This window comes from Delphinus delphis, chromosome 19 (genome assembly GCF_949987515.2).
Source record: "Delphinus delphis chromosome 19, mDelDel1.2, whole genome shotgun sequence".
Lineage (NCBI taxonomy): Eukaryota > Metazoa > Chordata > Mammalia > Artiodactyla > Delphinidae > Delphinus > Delphinus delphis.
Genome location: NC_082701.1, coordinates 6,470,516 through 6,491,381, shown reverse-complemented (window position 1 = coordinate 6,491,381; position 20,866 = coordinate 6,470,516).

Below are 20,866 nucleotides of genomic sequence, written 5' to 3'. Positions count from 1 at the left end.
CATCCCCTGGGCCTACTACACACAGAGATGGGATAGTAACATTCTTTCAGTCAAGGGTCTGTCATCCTCCCAGGCTTTGCAGACATAGCCAAACTGCCTTCATTTTACCCTCTTTATTCTCACCCTCTTTCTTCCCTCCTGCCTGCTTTCTCTGTATTGCATCATCTTAGAATGAAGCCCTATGCGGGGCGCTGGTCTTGGAGTTTGATTTTTAACTTCCTAAACCAGAACCTTATGTGGTCCCTTCCTTCTCTGCTGCTTCCTCTGCTTCCTCCTCCAGTGGCGGTGACAGTGGCATTTTCTTCTCATCCCCTTGATCTGCAGACCCCTGCGCCTGGGAGAACAGGGATCATCGTGTTATTCCAGAACTGCTCTCAAGTCCCACAGAATCACCAAGTTGCATCTCTCAGCCCTCGGTCCCTCCAGCTCATTAACGTCTCCACCAGAGCTGGGATGGGGACGAAAGGGGATGGAGCTCAGTTTTACTCCTCGTTAGCAATTCAGGCCAAAGGCTGAGAGGGGAGGATGCCGGCCCTACCGGCACCGGGAGGTGGGTGGATTTTCATTTCTCATTTGCCCATTCGACCTGGTCCCTCCCTCACTCCCCCAACCGTTCCACACCATTAGTCCCCCTGGGCTGGCAGCAACCCAGGTGAGGCTCCTTTTGAAAAAAGCCTCAGACACAAAAATCTAGTCTTAAAGTCAGGTAGGGGGTAATTAGTTACATTTCCAAAGAATTCTTATGTTTCCAAAGGCTCTGCGGCAGGGGGCCCATAATTAGCAGGCTCCCCTGGGGTATTCACAACGGAGTGTCCAGCCAGGCCAGGCTGCACGGGTGGGTGCCTGGCCCCCCCCCCCCGACCAGCTTATTTTACTTCCTACGAATTACTTTTCTTTCTTTATATCTTTTTTTTTTTGGTTTTAATTAACTTCTTTATTATCATGCTTGCTCTTTGAGGTAGGGGGGAGCCTGAGTTGACTTTCCTCATTTCACAGATGTAAGAAACCAAGGTTACAATGGCACCGCCAGAGCACAGAGGAAACAGGACCCAAGAAGAAGCCGTAACTGCTGATTCTGTCCAACAGGCGTAATCCTTTTCTTCCTTAGTAAGAGAATCTGTTATATTTGGGAAGGTAATGAAACCAGCTAAAAACCCCATTTTCTGGCCTTTCAAGCAGCTAGGCATGGCCACGGGACCGAATTCCGTTCATGGGATGTGAGTGGCTATGTTCAGTGGGACGTCTGGGCAGGAGGCTCAAGGGAAGCTGGCTCAGCTGGAAGGGCACGCCGCCCTTTGATGCCTTTCCCACTGTTTCCCACCCTCCTGCCTGGAAAGGGGTGGCTGGAGCTCCAGTAGCCATGTTGGACCAAATTGGAGCCTTGAAATGGAAGCTCTGTGCTAGGCTGTCAGAAGCAGAAAGACAGAGAGCGTCTGAGTTCAGATAACCACCGAGTTGCCTTACCAGCCCTGGGATCACTTACCTTGCACTTCTTTTATGTAAGGGAAAAGAGATGCTACCGTCTTGGTTAAGCCACGGTTAATCCGGATTTTGTGTTCTGTGCAGTTGAGCCTGATCCTATAGCTAATAGATGGTTTGATCACTCTTCAGGAGTATACTACACCCACAGCCTGGAGAGAGACAGACGGGATAGAGCTCGCTGTCTCTCCACCAAATGAGGACACAGTGAGAAGGTGGCCGTCTGCAAGCCAGGAAGAGGACCCTCATCAGAACCAGGACATGCTGACACCCTGATCTCGGACTTCCAGCCTGCAGAGCTGTGAGAAGTAAACGTCTGTTGTTTAAGCACTGCAGTCGATTGTATTTGTTGTACTAGCATGAGCTGACATGCACCAAGGGCTTTATATGAATTGTCTGTTCTAATCCTCAGGTGCTCAGGGCATAGGTACCATGAATAATAACCACTTTACAGATGAGGCAACTGAGGCGCAGAGAGGCCATGAGCTAACCTGTAGAACCAGGAACTAAATACAGGCAGACCGGCCCCATTCTCATAGTCCCTTCCCCATGGCTGCTTCTTTAAGTTGGTGCACGTGTACTGCGGCTCCATCCTGTAGATGGAAAGGCCGTTGGGACCTTCAGTCCATGATGCTGCAATAGGCTCCCTGTCTGGTTCTGGAAGGTGTGAGGCAGGAGTGCGTGGGCTGTGGAGACACTTCCACTGGGGTTTGGATCCCAGCCCTGCTTCTTAAGACCTGGGCAACCTCGGCGTCCTCATCTGGATAATCTGTGTGGTACGGATCAGAGAAAATGTATACATGCACTAGTTTGGATTTTGTGTGACACGTAGTGGGTCTTCTGTGAAAAGCCGGCACTCAGTCAATGCTGGCCCCTGTCTTCAACAATGTCACCTGATAGAATTAACCAATTCTTGTAGCCTTGTTCTCTGCCGTCTCCCCAGAGCTAGACATTCAAATACACATTCAACGAACGAATGAATCAGGGTGATACCTTTCCGTGGATGTGCACAGTCTGATCTGCAGTGAGTGGGAAGGTAGTTCAGGGCATGATTCAGTCCTGCATCCTGGCACTCCCTGGCACACATTGGATTTTTAGTCCTAACTGAACACCAGTCTCCTTCCTGGGGGAGGGGGCTCATCGTCAGAAAGAAATCCCCCCCGAGTCTTGTGACAGGTACAGTCTGTAGAGACAGCCCCACACAGATAGTTGCGGAGCAACTTGCGTCTTGCGAAGACAGCCAAGGGCTCTTTGGCAGCCGGTGCATTGTTCCTTCCTGCAATGGCTTTGTTCTTGAGTGGTGAGTAATTGGAGTCTCGGGGCCACCTCGTGTTTTGGGGATAAGCACGGTTCTGACACTTCAGGCAAAGTGCTGGTATAAGAAACAGAACATTGCAATGCACTAGCACAAAACAAGAACTGAATAACTACTTGACGTTCTGGGAAGGAGATGCTCACTGGTGGACCCAGTGTCGAGGAAGGCCTTTCCCCAGTAGTCACTAAAGTGGTTCAACAGTGATTGCCTTTTATGGAAGATATATTTGAAAGGAATGAAAAGCCCCAGGAAAGCTGCATGCTTTTGTCCGGTTTTGGGGGGCCATGCAGCCAGGTGTGCACGAATTTCATCTTAGGAAGGATGAATACCGGCAGCCTTGATGCTATCGACTAAGAAGGTGACATTGGAAACTATGACGTCATAGTTCTCCCCTTTCATCTGGATACTAGATCATTCAAAGGGACTGATTCCTCAGATGATCCCCCAAACTGAAGAATTTCATTGAAATGTTTGGGAAGCATAGAACGCAGAATTTCCGTGAAACTGTAGGAAATCGGAGTAGCCCTCAGAAGTTCTGAACTGAAGATGCCACGCTCAGGGTCTCTCTATGTGATTTACGAACATTTAGAGAACCATTACCCATGATGAGCTGCGGGTAAATTTGGGAAAGCTTTCATTGCCGGTGAGAACTCTCCCTCAACTGGATTTCACGTGGCTGGTCGTAGAGACCTCAGGGACTCTATGAACAGAATTTTTGAGAGTCTTCTGTCAACTGTATTACAGGAGGCAACTTTTCATGCTTTATCATTTAGCTGTCATAACAACCCTACAGGGAAGATATTATTATTCCAACTTTACAGATGAGAAAGGTGTGGCTTACGGAAGTTAAAAAAATTTCCCAAGGCCACACAGCTAAAAGATGCTGGGACTGGGCTCTGCATTCGTGCTTTCCCACTATGCAATGTGATTTCTCCACACCCACATATGCATCTACTGGTAAATTATCACTGGGGTGTAAGGCTTCTAGACGAGTGTAACCTATTGGTACATGTAGGTGGTTGAAAGAGAATTTTTTCTTTTAGTGGACGATGATAATGATGCTGATTAGATGTTCAAGTTCTATCATTTCTTTCCTGAGAGGAAGAAAAGAATAAAGTTTGTTTTTAATTTTCAAAAAGATCGAAAGAAAGTGTGGGTCCAGATAGGATTGTGCTGGTTTCCTTTTAGATAGTCTACATTCTTTGGAGAACGTTAATAACTGTAACCCAAGAGTACTGATTGCTTTGAATTCTGATGGCTAATGGTATGAGGCTAGCCTCTGAGTTTCCTCCAGGAGATAAAGAATGGAAGCTTCTCCTCCTAAGGCCATATGCCCCAAGGTTAAGTCTTCAACAGTACAAACTGGGTGAACATCAGACTGGGGAAAAATGCATGGTGGGAGCTTCGGGCTTCTGGTAACAGTGCCATAACTGTCGTAACAGTGGTAGAGTAACCGTTGCACAGACAACAATTATGAAACCTTAGAGGCAACATAAGAAGGCACATGAGCAATCAAAAATAGGCAGAAACTTGGGCTTCCCTGGCGGCGCAGCGGTTGAGAGTCCACCTGTCAATGCAGGGGACGCGGGTTCGTGCCCCGGTCCGGGAAGATCCCACGTGCCGCGGAGCGGCTGGGCCCGTGAGCCATGGCCACTGGGCCTGCGCGTCCGGAGCCTGTGCTCCGCAACGGGAGAGGCCACAGCAGTGAGAGGCCCGTGTACAGCAAAAAAAAAAAAAAAAAAAATAGGCAGAAACTAGAGAGGAATCTCCCCTTGAAAGACTAACTTCATGGGTGACATGTGTGAGTTTGAGGCTTTGTACTGGGGAGCCTGTAGCTGGTGTATTGAACTAAGAATATGCAGATGATGACCTGCAGAATGAGGAGGCACAAGCCACCCACACAGGGCTGGCAGGTAGCTTCCTCAGCATCTGGGCTCCCACTTTGCAGAAGTGAAAACCCTGGGGTCATTTTGATTGAAGGCATGGTTTTAATACACCCATGCAAGGGAAGTGAAGTCCTAAGATTTATTACTTAGAGATCCCAGAATGGAGTTGGGGAGGGGGATACAATGAGCTGGGGGAAGGGGAGTCCTGTCTCAGGTCAAGACCAAGCAGGAGACAGAGAGCAGGGTTGCAAGCACCTATTACTTATAAGATGGTCGGGGCAGAGGTCACTAACTTATTTTTCCCGGCTCAACTCTTAACTGGTTATTGTGAAAGGTGCCCCAGGAAAAGCAAAGCAGGAACTAGTGGCAGGAATCCTAAGCTCAGGTCCTTATCTAAATGTCCAGACTCTGGGTGTGAGCAGGGTTGTCATACTGTAAAATGCCTAGGCAGCAACTCAGAATAGCTGTTTTCTCATCACAGACTTTTTACCCAGAGCTCCCAAATCTGTGCATACATTGAAGTGGCAGAAGACCATAGCTGTACTGGCTTAATATGTCAGAAAACGGAGTTCAGGGCTGGAAGAAAGCCAGAAAGTTTAGTGGGGGGTGGGGGTGGGGAATCCTTGAAGGAAGGGTGCCGCAGAGGAAGTGAGCTCCAAAATTTACATATAAGATCCACCTCAATTCTTGGCACGTCTAAGATGTATATATTCAGGGGGAACTTTATGTGCCTCAGGGGGAAAAAAGCAGCAGCTGGAAGCTGAAGGAACTGAGTAGAGATTTCAGTTGCTGCTGTTCAAAGGGGAGATAAACTTTGGAGACTGAGCCCAAGGAGCTTAATTACCTGCTAGAACAAATTGGCAGAGAACAAACTGGACTCAGAGCCTCTACAGTGTATCATTCAAAATTACCAGTATCCAATCAAAAATCTCTAGACAGGTGAAGAAAGAACAAAATGTTACTTATGTTCAAGAAAAAGAGCCATCAACAGAAACTGACCCCAAGATGACCCAGATGTTGCAAGTGGTACAAAGGAATTTAAAGCACCCATTGTGAATACCTCCAAAGACTCAGAGGAAAATATATACATTGTAAAAGATAGGACATCTCAGTAAAGAAACATAAACTCAAAGAAGAACGAAGTGGGAATTTGACAGCAACTCTGTCCAATAGAGCTTTCTGCAGTGATGAAAATGTTCTGTACCTGCACTGTCCAACACTGGAGCCACTAGCCAAACTCGGCGATGGAGCACTAGAAATGTGGCTACTGTGATAAAGAAATTGAATTTTGATTTTATTTAATTTGAATTTGAATAGAGACATACCAACTACACTATACAGGGCTCTGCAGTGCTATACCCAAAATGTGCATAACCGAAATGAAAGAATTCCTTAAATCATTTTGTAGTTGATTGGAGATGGAGGAAGAAAGAGTCAGTGAATTTGAAGATAGATCAATAGAAATTATTCAAGGAGAAGAATAGAGAGGAAAAAAATAGAAGAAAAATAAGTAGAACCTCATAAACTTATGGGACTATATCAAGCTAAAATATGTGTAATTGGAGTACTAGAAAATGAGGCAGAAACATATTTGTAGAATTATTGACTAAAAACTCTTCCAAATTTAATGTGCAACACATTAATTTACAGATCCAACAAGTTCATGAGCCCCAAGCAGGATACATACAAAGAGAACCATATGCTGAGGTGCCTCATAATCAAACAGTTGAAACCCAAAGAGAAAGAAAAAAGCTTGAACGCACTCAGAGGAAAACAACACATTCTATTAAGAGATACTAATGATGGCTGACTTCTCATCAGAGAAAACAGAGGCCAGAAGACAGTAAACAATAACTTTAAAATTCAGAAAAAGAAAACCCCACACTGCCACCCAGAAGTCTATACCCAGTCAAGTTATACGTCGAAAATAAACATAAAGAGATTTTAAAATAAACGAAAACCGAGAGAATTTCCAGCAGACCTGCACTACAAGAAATGCTAAAGGAAATTCTTTAGGCTGAAATGAAACGGCACCAGAGGATAATTCAAATCAACAGAATGAATCAATTAATAAGTATATAGTCTTATATATATGTATAGCCTTTTATATTTTATCTATTTCTTTAAAATACAGAGAAAAAACATATATGACTAAACAAAACTTATAAAACTATATTGTGGGTATTTTTAAACATAGATAAAAGCAACACATGTGGCAAAAATAACACAAAGGTAGAGGGACAGTGAATGGGACTATATAGTTTTAAAGTTCCTATAGTTTATGGGAAGTGGTAAGATATTAGCTTTAAGTAGACTGTGATGAGTTAATAGATGAATATTATAGACGATAACTCGAAAAAGCCAACATTAGAATCAAAGTGGAATGCCAAAATAGATCAGCAAAAAGGAAAGCCGGAAAGGAGGATCAGGGGAAGAAAACAGATGAGACCAATAGAAAGCAAATAATGGCAGATTAAATCCAATCATATGCATAACTTTATTACAAAATAAATGAACTAAACACTCCTTCTAAAAAGCAGAGATTGTCAGACTGGATAAAAATGATAAGACCCACTATACATTTGCAAGAGATGGATTTTAAATACAAAGACATAAATAGGCTAAAAGTAAAAGGATGGAAAATGATATACCATGCAAACCCTAAATTATAAGAAAGCTGGAGTGGCTATATTAGTATCTGACAAATTAGACTTTAAGATAAAGTCATATCACCGATAAGAGGGACATTTCTTAGTGTTAAAAGGAAGAAGACAGACAACTGAAAATGTGTGTGAATCTACTAACAGCATTCCAAAATCACACGACAAAAGCTGACAGAACTAAAAGGAGAATTAGAAAACGCCACAGTCATAGTTGGAGAAATTAGCACCCTTGCCTCACTACTCGTAGAACAATTAATTAAAAATAAATCAGTAAGAAAATAAAATATTTGAAAGATGCTATCAATTACCTCAACCTAATGATATTTATAGAGCCATACGTCCAACAACTGTAGAATACACATTCTTTCCAAATATGCCTAAAACAGTTGAAAGGCATATGGTAGCCCATAAGACAATGCTGCATAATTCTGAAAGATGGGAATCTTACAGAATGTATTCTCTGACACAATGGAATTAAATTAGAAATCGAGAACAGTAACATAGAGCCACAGATTTGGAAATTACACAACACTTCTAAATAACACAACACAAAGGAAATTAGAAAACATTTCGAGGTGAAACATAATAAAACTTATTAACATATCAAAATGCGGCTGAACTGACGCATATAGAGAAATTTATAGCTTTAAGGAATTATATTATAAAGGAAGAAATGTTTAAAATATATGTTCTAAGTTTTCACATTAAAAAGCTAGAAAAAGACAAGCAAATTAAACCCAAGGTAAGCAAGAGGGAAGCAATAAATATGGAGCAGAAACCACAGAAGTAGAAAATAGACAAAAAAAAAAAAACAAGTCAAAAGTTGGTTCTTTGAAAAGATAAATAAAATTGTGTACCTCTAACAAGACTAAGAAAAAAGAGAGGAAAATACAAGTTTCCATATTAGGAACACAAAAAGGGCCGTCACTATAGAATCTACGACATGTAAGGGTTAATAAGGGCTATTGTAAGCAACTTTATTCTAAAATAGTTGACAACTTAGATGAAATGGACTAATTCTTTGAGAAACACGACTTAATGAAAACTGACACCAGGTGAAATAGGACATCTGAATTTCCAAGAAATTGAATTTGTTGTCAAAAACCTTCACACACAGGAATTCCAGGCTCGGAAGGTTTCACTGGCTAATTCTATCAAATACCAATGCTAATTTTACTTACACTATTTTCTTTATGAAGAGAGGAAGTTGATAAATTTATTGTTTATAATAGAGGGGAAAGAAAACGTTCCAGCTCATTTCATGAGGCCAATATAACCCTGATACTGGAACTTGACAAAACTAATACAAGAAAAAATATAGACCAACATTCCTCATGAACACAGATGTAAAAATCCTTAACAAAATATTAACCAGTTGAATCTCACAACAAATAAAAAGACTAATACATCATAACCAAGTGGAATTTGTTCCAGAAATGTAAGATTGGTTTAACATTCAAAAATTAATTAATGTAGCCAACAGGCACATAAAAAGTTGCTCAACGTCACTCATCATCAGGGAAATGCAAGTCCAAACCACAATGAGATATCGCCTCACACCTGTCAGAATGACTATCATCAAAAACAACATAAATAACAAATGCTGGCAAGGATGTGGAGAAATGTATGGAATACAAATGTATATTGGTGCCGCCAGTGTGGAAAACAGTGTGGCGATTTCTCAAAAAACTAAAAACAGGACGACCATATGACCCAGCAATTCCACTCCTGGGTCTTTAGCCGAAAACAAAAACACTTGTTTGAAATAATATATGTACCCCAATGTTCCTAGCGGCATTAGTTACAATTACCAAGATATGGAAGCAACCTAGGTGTCCATCAATGGATGAACGGGTAAAGAAGATGTGGTACGTATATACAATGGACTACTACTCAGCCATAGAAAGGAATGAAATAATGCCATTTGCAGCAACATGGATGGACCTAGAGATTATCATACTAAGTGAAGTAAGTCAGAGAAAGACAAATACAATATGATATCACTTATATGTGGAATCGAAATAATACAACAAACTAGTGAATATAACAAAAAAGAAACAGATTCACAGATATAGAGAACAAACTAGTGGTTATCTGTGAGGAGGGAGAAGAGAGAAGGGGCAATACAGAAGTAGGAGATTAAGAGGTACAAACTATTATTTATAAAATAAGCTACCAGGATATATTGTACAACACGGGACTATAGCTAATATTTGATAACAATAAATGGAGTATACCTTTCAAAAATTGTGAATCGCTATATTGTACACCCATAACTTATATAATATTGTACATCAACTGTAACTCAATAAAATTAATTAATGTAATTTACTATATAAACAAAATAAAGGAGAAAAATCATAGGATTATTCTGATAGAGAAAAAAGCATTTGACAAAGTTTAATGTCATTCAAAATTTTAAAACTATCAGCACATAAGACTAGAAGGGAACTTCCTCAGTATAAAAAGGGCATAGATGAAAAACCAGAGTCAACATCATACTAAATGATGGAAGACTTCTTTCTCCTTAAGACGGGAACCAAGACAATTTTATCACTTCTATTTCACATTGGACTGGAAATTATGTCCAGTGCAATAAGGCAAGGAAAAGAAATGAAAGGTATACAGTTGGAAAGGAAGAAGTAAAACTCTCGCTCTTTGTACAGAATATGTTTTTTTCTGTAGAAAATCCGCAGGAATTAACAACAGGACTGTGAGAACTGTTACGCGTGTTTAGCAAGGCTTCAGGCTGCAAAGTCAACCTAAGAAAGTCAGTTGTATTTTTATAGAATAGTAGAAACAGTTACAAAATTGTTTTAAAATTCCACTTAGAGGGCTTCCCTGGTGGCGCAGTGGTTGAGAATCTGCCTGCCAATGCAGGGGACACGGGTTCGAGCCCTGGTCTGGGAAGATCCCACATGCCGCGGAGCAACTGGGCCCGTGAGCCACGATTACTGAGCCTGCGCGTCTGGAGCCTGTGCTCCGCAACAAGAGAGGCCGTGATAGTGAGAGGCCCGTGCATCTCGATGAAGAATGGCCCCCACTCGCCGCAACTAGAGAAAGCCCTTGCACAGAAACGAAGACCCAACGCAGCAAAAATAAATAAATAAAGCAAACTGTCAACAAGTAAAAATAAATAAACACTATAAAAAAAAAAAAGATGAACCACCTAGCACATTGCTTAGCACATTTTAAAAAATAATAATAATAAAAAAATAAAATTCCATTTATAATATCTTTAACAATATAAAGCATTTAGGAGTTTTATTAGTCTGCTTGGGCTACCATAACAAAATACCGTAGACAGGGTAGCTTAAACAATAGACATTCATTTTCTCAGAGTTCTAGAGGCTAGAAGTCCCAGATCAGGATGTCAGCAAGGTCGGGCTTGGGGAAAAGCTCTCTTTCTGGCTTGCGGATGGCCACTTTTCTTGCAGATGTCCTCACACGGCTTTTCCCTGGTGCATGCGCGAGGCGGGGAATGGGAGGGTGGGGGGAGGAGAGAACTTATTCCTCTTCTTATAAGGCCACCAATTCTATCAGAGCAGGACTCCACCCTTTGGCTTCATTTAACCTTAATTACCTCCTAAAAGCTCTATTTCCAACAGTAATCACGTTGGAGGTTAGGGTTTCAACATAGGAAGTTTGCAGTGGTGTTGTTGGCAGTGGGGGGGACACAATTTAGGCCATAACAGGATGCTGATAGCTGTTGAAGCTGCACGATGGGTACCTGGGGGTGCATTACACTATTCTGTCTACGTGTATGTATTTGTCCTTTCTTATCATAAAAAGTGAAAGAAAAAAATGCGTGCTGGCCTCACAAAACCTGGCTCAGGGTCTTGCTGGAAATGGTCCCCGAATGAAGACACTGCCACCAGCGCTGGTTTTCTCCTTGCCCTCTGGGCTGTCTGGGTACTCCTGCAAAGACTAATATTCAGAGGCATCTCGCCAAGAATTGTCTGAAAATGACACACCCCTGAGCTTTGCTGTCACGCGGGGAGTCAAGATTCGCTCGTACTAGGGATGTGAGAGCCTCTGACAGTTTCCAGGCTCTTCTCGACAGTGTTGAACTGACACTTCCTCAAGGTGGTTCAGCTTCCGCCAAGCTGGATCTCTCCATCCTCAACCCTGAAGCAGCCAGGGTGGGAGCTGGCGGCTGGAGTCGGGCTGTGATGACGAGACACTGGGCCACTTCCTCTGCTCTATGGGGTCTGCTCTCCAGAGCTCAGACGTGAGCTGATTAGGTGAGAAGCAGCTTCTTCCTTTTCTGCGACACGGAGTTACACATTTTTCTCAAATGGGACCTTTTCTTGCACCATGTGTTATAGATGTCAATTTTGGTTCACCCAAGAGTCACTGTTGGAAGGTTTTCTCACTCCCTCCCCATAGCAGAGGGACTCCCAAACAAGCCATCTCAGGAATTCCACAATTCCTGCAAAAGGAAGGAGACAGCACAGCTCGGCAAAGGGAGCAAAGCCTTCCCCGGCTACAGAGTTCATTTGTGAAATTCAAATCTACGCAGTGACTGAGGGTGAGGATTCCACAAACCCTTTCAGGAACAGAATGAAGACGGTAAGTCAACTAAACAAAGACAGACTTGGGGTGCAGGTGAGAATTGTTCTTTATAGAAGCCCACAAAGGTGATCAAATACCAAGTCTTCAGGGATGCTGGGAGCCAGACGGGAGTGGTCATTTTATTCTTCCTTTCCACCCTCGCTCCTCCCCCTACCAAATCCTACAACTGCCTGGAACTCAGCACACTGTGTTTTCCTCTCTTTGGCTTACTTTTGCATCAAGAGGAAATTAAGGCGTTTCAACATATGCCTTTCCCCCAGGGAAGGTGCTCAGTTTTTTGTCCACTTGAAACATAGAAAAAAACCAAAAAAACAACCACTTTAAAATATTTGTACAAATTAAGAATGGAAAAATCACATCTCCAGTCCTATCCAGGTCCCCCGTCCCCAGCAAGTAACCACTGAAAACAATTTAGTACTTTGACTTTCTGAGGTTTTCTTTTCCTACTCGCCCACTCTTTGAATCATTGTGGGGCAAATAAAGAGAACACGTCCCCGACCAGGAAATAAGTTGGTGGATGGTAAACCCTTCAGTGAGGCTCCCCCAAGCCCCACAGCAGCTATTTTCATCACACGGTACAACGGCCTGGAGGTGCGTGAGTGGGGTAGCTGTATTCAGTGGTTTACCTGTAGCTCCAAAGGCATCCTGCCTGCTGTTGGAAGAAGATTCTAGCAGGAGCAAGGTGGCAAGGGTGAGCAGGCTGCCCCGCAGAGACTCCTTTATTGTGGCAAACTGCTCCTTTAATTTCTGTGACACCGTGATACAGACTCCCAGGCTACGACCTTTTCTCAGGCCATTAGAGAAGGCAAATTTGCTTCAGTCAGGAGGCATCGCCAGAAGGCTTCATCACAAACCCCACGTGTAAGGTGACCCTGCAAAATACCAGATAGAAACTAACAGACAAACCAGAGGAACCCGGACAGTTGGTGTGGGCCCGCAGCTGCCCAAACACAAGGCTCTGGGGGACAGAGCAGCCGCCTGGGCTGGGGGAATTGAGCCAGCGGGTGATGCACTAGACACTCACCTTTCTGGATGAGACTTTGGGGCCCCCAGATCACCTTGCATTTTACCAAGGTGCATCTTGGACTCCTGGCTAGAGGCCTGGCAGACCTCGGGGAATTCCTGAGCTTGGCAGTAGGCTTGGACTTTGGGAGTTCTCTAGGAAAGAGGCCAGGGAATGTCCCTAGACGAACCCCTGAGTTCTGCAGGACTCCAAGGAACCTTTTATTTTTTGCAATGGAACATTCCCTGTGCATTTTAACCCTCTGCTCCCAGAGGCATCCAGACAGTCCCTGGAGGCCAAGGCCTGCAGGAGGCACTGTTGATTCTGCGGATGCTTTGGTGGGTAGAGGCGTGGAGCTGCAAAGGCACTGGACAACGGTAGCCAGGCAATCAGAGTGGCCTGTCGGAGGGACTTGTCTTCTTTTTTATTTTTTTTCTCAACTGTTAATCAGAATGTGGTGCTAGTTCCAGGTTTCTGAAACCAGGCCTAAGGTGCTAAGGCTGTGCGTTTATATGTATGTATACCTGTGTACTTTATATGGCTTGAGCAGGGCCCTGGGAAGGCACCTCCCGGGTTGAATTTCTTGTAAGTGAGCAATGCTAGATGCTGCCCAGGTGGGCTCTTTCTTGCTTGTATGTTTGTTTGTCGAGTCTAGCCTCAGGGTGGCCTTTGGTATCCCTCCTGCCAGTAAAAGGATCTTTCTCTGGGGATAACAGGAAGTCATTTGCCCCTTAAGCATTCTTAGTTGTGGCAAATGGGGAAAAAGAGAATGCAAATTCTGAAGAAGAATACCAATTAATTTTTAATGAGCGCTTAATATATTCCTGGTACCATCCTAAGTGGCATCAACCAACTGGGACTTGTCTTCTGACCGCAAAGCACAGTTTCTTCTTGGCCTTCATCATCGCCATCATCGTCCAACCATCATTAAGCATCTACTACGTGGGGGCACAGTGCCAAGCGTTTTACATTGTTCCCGTCATTTAGTCGTCACGACGACCTGGGATGTCAGTGCTAATATCACTCCATTTTACAGATCAGAAAACAGAAAATGAGGATGCTGTGCCCTCCAGGATCTCTCCCAGGGTGCTAGAGGATTCTGTACTGCTTTGGTTTAATTTAGCTGATTTGGTTTAATTTAGTATGGGGAAACAGGGCTGGGTCTGTGTCCCCTTCAAGGGCACATCCAGGTAACTAGAGCTTCATAGTACACAGCACCACTGTATTTATAGACAAGCCGGGAAAATTCTGGCAATTTCTGGGAGCTTCTAGATCTTTCTGGAAAATGTCTGCATTTTCCTTCTTCCCTTGGCTTCTGGAAACAAGAGTATAAGAAGCCAGAGCATGGCAGCCAACGCTGTAGTGAAGAAACTGATCCAACTGGGGGCCATCCCTGGGCCTCCTGTACTTCCTCTTCTGGAAACATGGTGTGAGATTCCTTTAGCAGTTATCTGCCCTGTAAGTGGGGCTCCCAGGAAGGCAATCAGACATTTCCCTAGGGCCTGAAAAGGAACAGCACTCGGCCACTTTCCCATAAAGAAGAAATTACAGCTAAGGGAGAATTCCCGTTCCCTGTCCCCACTCCAAAGCCCATCAGCCAGAACATGTGCTCCAAGACACATCTGTAGTGGAGCTGCCCTCGCCAGAGCTCCCACACACCCTCCAACCGGTGGTGACCCAGCCCTGCAGTAACTTCAAGGAAGGCACGATGGAAACAGCCCAGCCCTTGCTCGGGAGGAACCATGGACTAACGGGGGGGGGGGTGATGGTGATGGGTTCACACATACTCATGCAGCCGTGGGAGTGAAATGGCTAAACCCACACAGGAACGTCGCTCGAGCTGAATTCTCATAGAAATGCTCTGTAAAGAAGGAGATCAGAGCGAGTGGAAACATTCCAGGAAGTGTCTTAGAAGCGAGTTTTAGGCCAGATTTTAAAGGTCACTTCCATCCATCCATCCGTCCATCCATCCACCCACTCACCTATCTTGACTGATGCCTTCACCGTACCCAGACTTGTGCTAAACAGCTCCCAGGGCAAAGTGATGCTAATTGATTCGTTCATTTATTTATTCATCTACGACCCAAAGTTGAGGCTTTGCTTGTGCCAGGCACTAGAGAGCTTGCAGTGGTGCAGGGAGCTTTTCTAGGACAGGGGCTTTTGTCAACAAAGGTTCTGAGTCGGGAGGTACATGGAATATGGGCAGACAGTTAAGGATGCAGGCATTCTGTCTCCACTCTCCTTTTTTTGCTTCTTGTTCTGAGAATGATCCAGTGGTTTTAACGAGGCTACTTTGAAGTTCTGGGCTGCAAAATGATGGTCTCTGTGCATTCCCGTGCAGGTTTTAGTTTGGGTGGCTGATGGCCACTCATTTAAGAAATATTTCTGAAGAACCTACTGTGTGCCTTGAACTGTGTTAGATGAGCTGGAAGGTGAGGGACGGGGAGAGAGACAGAGAGACAGCCTGTGTCCTCACACCCTTGGGTCCCCCCTGCTTGTCGATGCCCCAACTCGGGGGCCACCTGAGCAAAGTCTTACCACCTCCACGGCTGCGGCACCTGTGTGGCTGGTAACACGGCCTGAGCCCCAGGACCAGAATGTGTGTGTGCGGGTGTGAGTGTGAACATGTGTGGGAGAGGGTGGTGGGAGTGTGTCTGCGAGTGTGTGCGCATGTGCCTGTGTGAGCGTGTCTGTGAGTGTGAATACGTATGTGTATTTCCGTGTGTGTGTGTCTGTGAGAATGAGTGTGAGTGTGTCTGGGTGTGAATGAGTATGTGTGAGTGCGTATTTCCATGCCATGTGAGTGTGTGTCTCTGAGTGTGAGTGTCTGTGTTAGTGTGTCTCTGTGGTATGTGTGAGTGCGTATTTCTGTGTGTGAGTGTCTGTGTGTGTCTATCTGTGTTAGTGTGTCCCTGTGGTATTATGAGTGTATAAGTGTGAGTGTGAATGAGTGTGTGAACGAGTGTGTGAATAGCCCTGTGTCTGTGGTGTGTGTGAGTGTGTAAGTGCGAGTGTGTGAATGTGTGTCTGTGTGAGTGTCTGTGTTCGTGTGTATATAGCATGTGTGAGTGTGTAAATGTGAGTGTGTGCGCCTATGAGTGCACGGAGGTGGGAGGGGACTTCCTTGGGAGGGAAAGCACGAAGATGGCTAGAAAGCTGGTCTGGGAGCAGCAGGTGGGATGGCTTGACTTCCCCATCGTGAGTGGCGCGGGGCTGGGCTGGAGAGGCGTCCATGGGAACCCGCAGGAGGAGGATGCACAAGGCTGTGAGGGAGGACAGCGTTCAGAACCTGACACCTGATGGAATTCGGGGCTGGAGGAGAGGAGCCGGAGACCGGTCGCCTCCTGCCAGGCGAGGAGGAGACGGGAGGCCGGCAGGGGGCGCCGTCCGCAGCGGAAGCGGGTGAGGTCGGCGGCTGGGTGGGGGCTCCACTGGCTGGTCCAGGAGGCGCTGGGAGATGGGAGGGGAGATGGGACGCAGCCCTGGGGTCGGCCACGCGAACGTGCTCACCTTGGAAGGTCACCGGGCTCACGTCCACCCAGGGCAGGGCAAGACAGAGAGCGGGCAGAACCGCCCTCAGGCCACCATCAGGAGACCTGAAACTGCTCCTGGAGCCTGGGCCCCTGTGGCGTCTCCCAGCAGGCAGGCCAACGTTGACCCCTAGATCAGGGCGCGTCTGGAAGGAACCAGGAGGGTGGCTTTGTCTGTGTCCCCCTCTCCCCGCCCCGCCCCCTACCCCCCTCGGGCTAGATCGCAGCCCCCAGGCGCTGCAGCATTCCGCCAGCCTTTTTGCTTTCCTACCTACAGATTATTCATCAGGTCAAGGGGGACTTTTCACAGAACCTTGTTTTGTTAAAGAAGAGCTAATATAAAGCCCAGTGTGTTTGTCGGTTGCCTTCCCTCTGCTGTTTGTTTTGTCGGCAGACCCCTCCCGGCCCCCACCTCGGAGCTCTTTCCAGTGCCCTAATCCTGGGTTCTGGCATGAGAGCCGTTGCCATGGGGACCTCACCGATGCAGCGTTTTGATGATGGGTTCAGTGGGGATGAACCAGAAGAGGGGGAAGCAGAGGGAGGGGCAGAAGTCTCCGGTTCTCCAGTGGGGGAGGGGGAGGTGGCGAGGAGGAAGTGGGAAGAGGGTGTATTAGTTTCCCAAGGCTGCTGTAACAGATGATCGCAAACTGGGTGGCCTGAAACAACAGAAAAGGATTCTTTCACAGTTTTGGAGGCCTGACATCCAAACTCAAGGTTGCAGCCGAGCTGCTTCCTTCTGGAGGCTGAAGGAGCCTCTGTCCCAGGTCTCCCTCGCGGCTTCTGGTGTTGCCGGCGATCCCTGGCGTCACTTGACTGGTAGACACATCACCCCCATCTCTGCCTCCGTCTTCACATGGCCTTTTCCCTGCATCTCTGTGTGTCTGCTTCTTTTCTGTCTCTCTAAGGACACTCTTCGGTGGATCTAGGGCCCACCCTGAATCCAGGATGATCTCATCTCTAGGTCTTTAATTACATCTGCAAAGGCCCTTTTCCCAAATAAGGCCACCTTCTCAGGTTCCAGGGGATTGGAACTTGGACGCGTCCGTTTGAAGGTCATTATTCAACCCAATGCAAGGGGGGAAACCTACAGGAATGCAGCCTTGCTGCCTCGGGTCTGACGTGCCAGCGTCTGAACATTCGGACGGGGTGGGCAGTTATGCTGGAAATTGGCCTCTTTGCACCAGCAGATCAACCTGTTTCTCTCTCTCTCTTCCTCTCTCACTCTCTCTCTCTCTCAGCCACGCATGGGGGGCGTTAAGAGCACAAACTCTGCAACCAGACCGGCTGAGTTAGTTCCCTGGCTCTGCCATTACTAGCTGTGAGAATTCAGGGTGTTACTGAATTTCTCCGTGCCTCAGTTTCCCCAGCTGTAAACTGGGCATGATCATAGTTCCTTCCTCATAGGGCTGATGAGAGCAGCACAGAGCTTAACATCCAGGAAGCCCTTAGGACAGTGCTCAGCAGACTCCCGTTGTGGACGAGGCGCTTGGGATCTATCAATGAACAAAAGTGAGACATATCCCTGCCCTCATATGGAGCTGATGTTCTAGGAAAGAAGGAAGGTGAACCATAAACAGTAGGCAAATAAATAAGGAAGGGATATGGTACACTGGAAGGCGATCAATGCCACTTTGAGAAAGGAGGAAAGTAGCCAGAAAAGAGGGATAAGGAGTGTCTAGAGAGTGTCGAGTGGGTCGTGACTTAGAACAGAATGGTCGAGAGAGTCTGCGAGTTTCCTATTTCTCACCAGAGCACCCAGTGGATTCTTAAAAAGGTAGCCCTTCGCCCAACCCCCTGCGGTCAGCAAGCCTTTCTTCTGATGGCGGAAGCTACTGACTGTACCCCCAAGCCTCAGCTGATCCCAGGCGCCTCGAAGTGCAGATGCCCTTTCGAGGTATCCAGAACGGTAGCAAGGAGGCTGGGTCTTTGTGCCCCTGGGGAGGGAGTGCAACCTTGGGCATCAGCCGCCAGCACTGCCAGCAACTAGAGGGTGGGTGTGTTGGCCCCGGAAAGGTCTGGGCAGCACCCACCACCGGTGAGAAAACCAGCCGAGTGGGACGTCGTCCATGGAATCGTTGGCAAATTGCAAGGCCCAGGAAGGATGCTAAATAAATGGTGACTGGCAGCCTTCTGAAAGGTGGGAGCCCCTCCCCTTGGAAACAGTTTCTTGCTTTGGCATCCAGCAGCTCCCAGGCTCTGGTTTGCCTCCTGCTTCCCAGGCAGCATCCAGTTGGTTCCTCTGCAGCCCCCCACTCTTAAGTGCAGGTGTGCCTCCGGTCTCAGTCCTTGGACCGCTTTTCTCCACCAATTACGCACCCTCTCATCCATTCTCCAGCCTTTAAATACCATTTACAAGCTGAAGACTCTGAAAATTTTATCCCCAGCTTGGACCTCGTGTTGAACTCCAGACTCATATATCCAACTGCCTATTCGATATCTCTACTTATACGTCTAATAGGCCGTGGCAGCCATGGAAACGCTCCACTCACACCTCCAGTTGTGGGAACAGGATAACTGGCAACCCAGGACCCGGCTTCACAGTACCCTGAGTCCCTGCCTCTTGCGGGCTTCTCCCAGCTGACGACTGAGCGTGGGGGGTGGGGTAAGCCAGAGAGAAGGGGGTACAGTGCAGGCCCATTCCTGTGGGATGTGGACACCCCTGATGGGAGATTTTGGCTCGAGGACCCCCCACTGGCCTGACTGAACCGTTCTTAGAACTGTGCTGTGTCTGCAGGATCCCCCTCCCAGGTTCTCCCTCCCGCCCCCTCTCTTTTCACAAGTCCTGCATCTGGGATCTCCCACCTACCCCTGTTCCCTCCCCTCCATCCTTCATAGCCATTTCCCCTAGAAGCCTCTTGCCCGTCCAGTCCCGTCTCAGAGTCTGCTCCATGGAGGATCCAAACGGACACACTCACATCTCAAACTTCGAATGTTCTGGACCAAATTATCCATCTCCCTCTCCCCGCCAAAAACCTACTTCTCCCTCAGCCTTCAAACCACATCTTAGTAAGTGGCAACTATCTTTTCGGTTGCTCAGGTCAAAAAACAATGGCAGATCCTTCAGTCTCCTCTTTCTTCCCTTCTACGACCCAGCATCAAATCCGGGCGGCTACCACTTCAGAGCCTGCTGAGAATCCGATGTGCCTGGCTCTCCACTGCTCCTGCACCAGCCCAAGCCATTGTCACCTCCCACCTGGCTTGCCACTTAACCCTCCTCTCCGGGCAGCCCGCTTCGCTCTTGTCCTGCCCCTTCCTCGGGCTATTCTCATCATACAGCTAAGTGATGCTTTCAAGATGTCAGATCACATCCTGGGGGCCATTGGCTCGCAGGCAAAAGGCATGAGCCAGACAGCCGTCCTCACGGACCCTCCCTGCCCCCTCTAGCCTGTCCTCCACCCCCTTCAGCTACACACTCTCTTTGCTGTTCATCTTCAGGCCAACATCCACCTTCGGGCTCCCATTATCCTTCTCCTTGCCGACACGCTCATTCCTTCTTTTCCTCTTGGTTCTTCACCCAGCTACCACCTTCTCAGGCTTCCCGTGACCAGCTCTGTTCCCCTTCCCGTGCAAACACTGATATCTATTATTACTTTTTAAATTTGCGTATTGGTCTGACTCCTGCCATTAGAATGGAAGCACCATGGAGGCAGGATTTTGGTCTCTTTTCCTCCCCACCCCCAGGCCTGCCCAGTGCCTGGGGCATGGCAGAGGCTTCATAAATATTTGTTGAGAGAATAAAGAGCTAACTCACCAAAGTACCTGATGCAAAACAGTATTTGATAAATATTGGCTTTATAAAATTGTGTTTGCCTTTATTTCATAAAATTTCTGTTCTGCAGAACAGAAACAAAAATAACCTATAATCCCACTGTTTTGATACCCCCATGGACATTTTTAGAAAGATAAAAATAATACATGCAGACAGTTAGAAAATCCTATTAGGTATCAAAAGGCATAGGATGAAAGGAAAGAGCCGTCTTCCACGGCTCCCGCCTGCACCCTCCCCAGCAGCCCCGCCCCCCTGTAGCCCCTCCCCCCCCGCCCCCCGCAGCCCCACCACCCACGGCAGCCCCTTCTTGGCATCTGAGAAGGGCTCGTTCATGGGTCGGGGGCAGGTGTGACCCGGGAAGAGGCTAGAGGCCCTGGGAAACCCTGGGTGCCGCTGGGAGCCAGGCTACAGGTGGTTTTTGCTTAAACCTTGGCCCAACAGCTCAGATATAAACAAGATTCTATGACATTGACATTGCATGGAATGCCTCTGCTGAGAGCCCGTTGGGGCTTCTGGTGGATGTAGGAGCAAAACCACACTCTTTATGGGTCTCTAAGATTCTGCGAGGTCTAACTCTCCAACCCCTGCCTCTCTGTCCCTCGCTACATCCCAGCCACATCTTCCCATGGGCTTTCCTGCCTCAGGG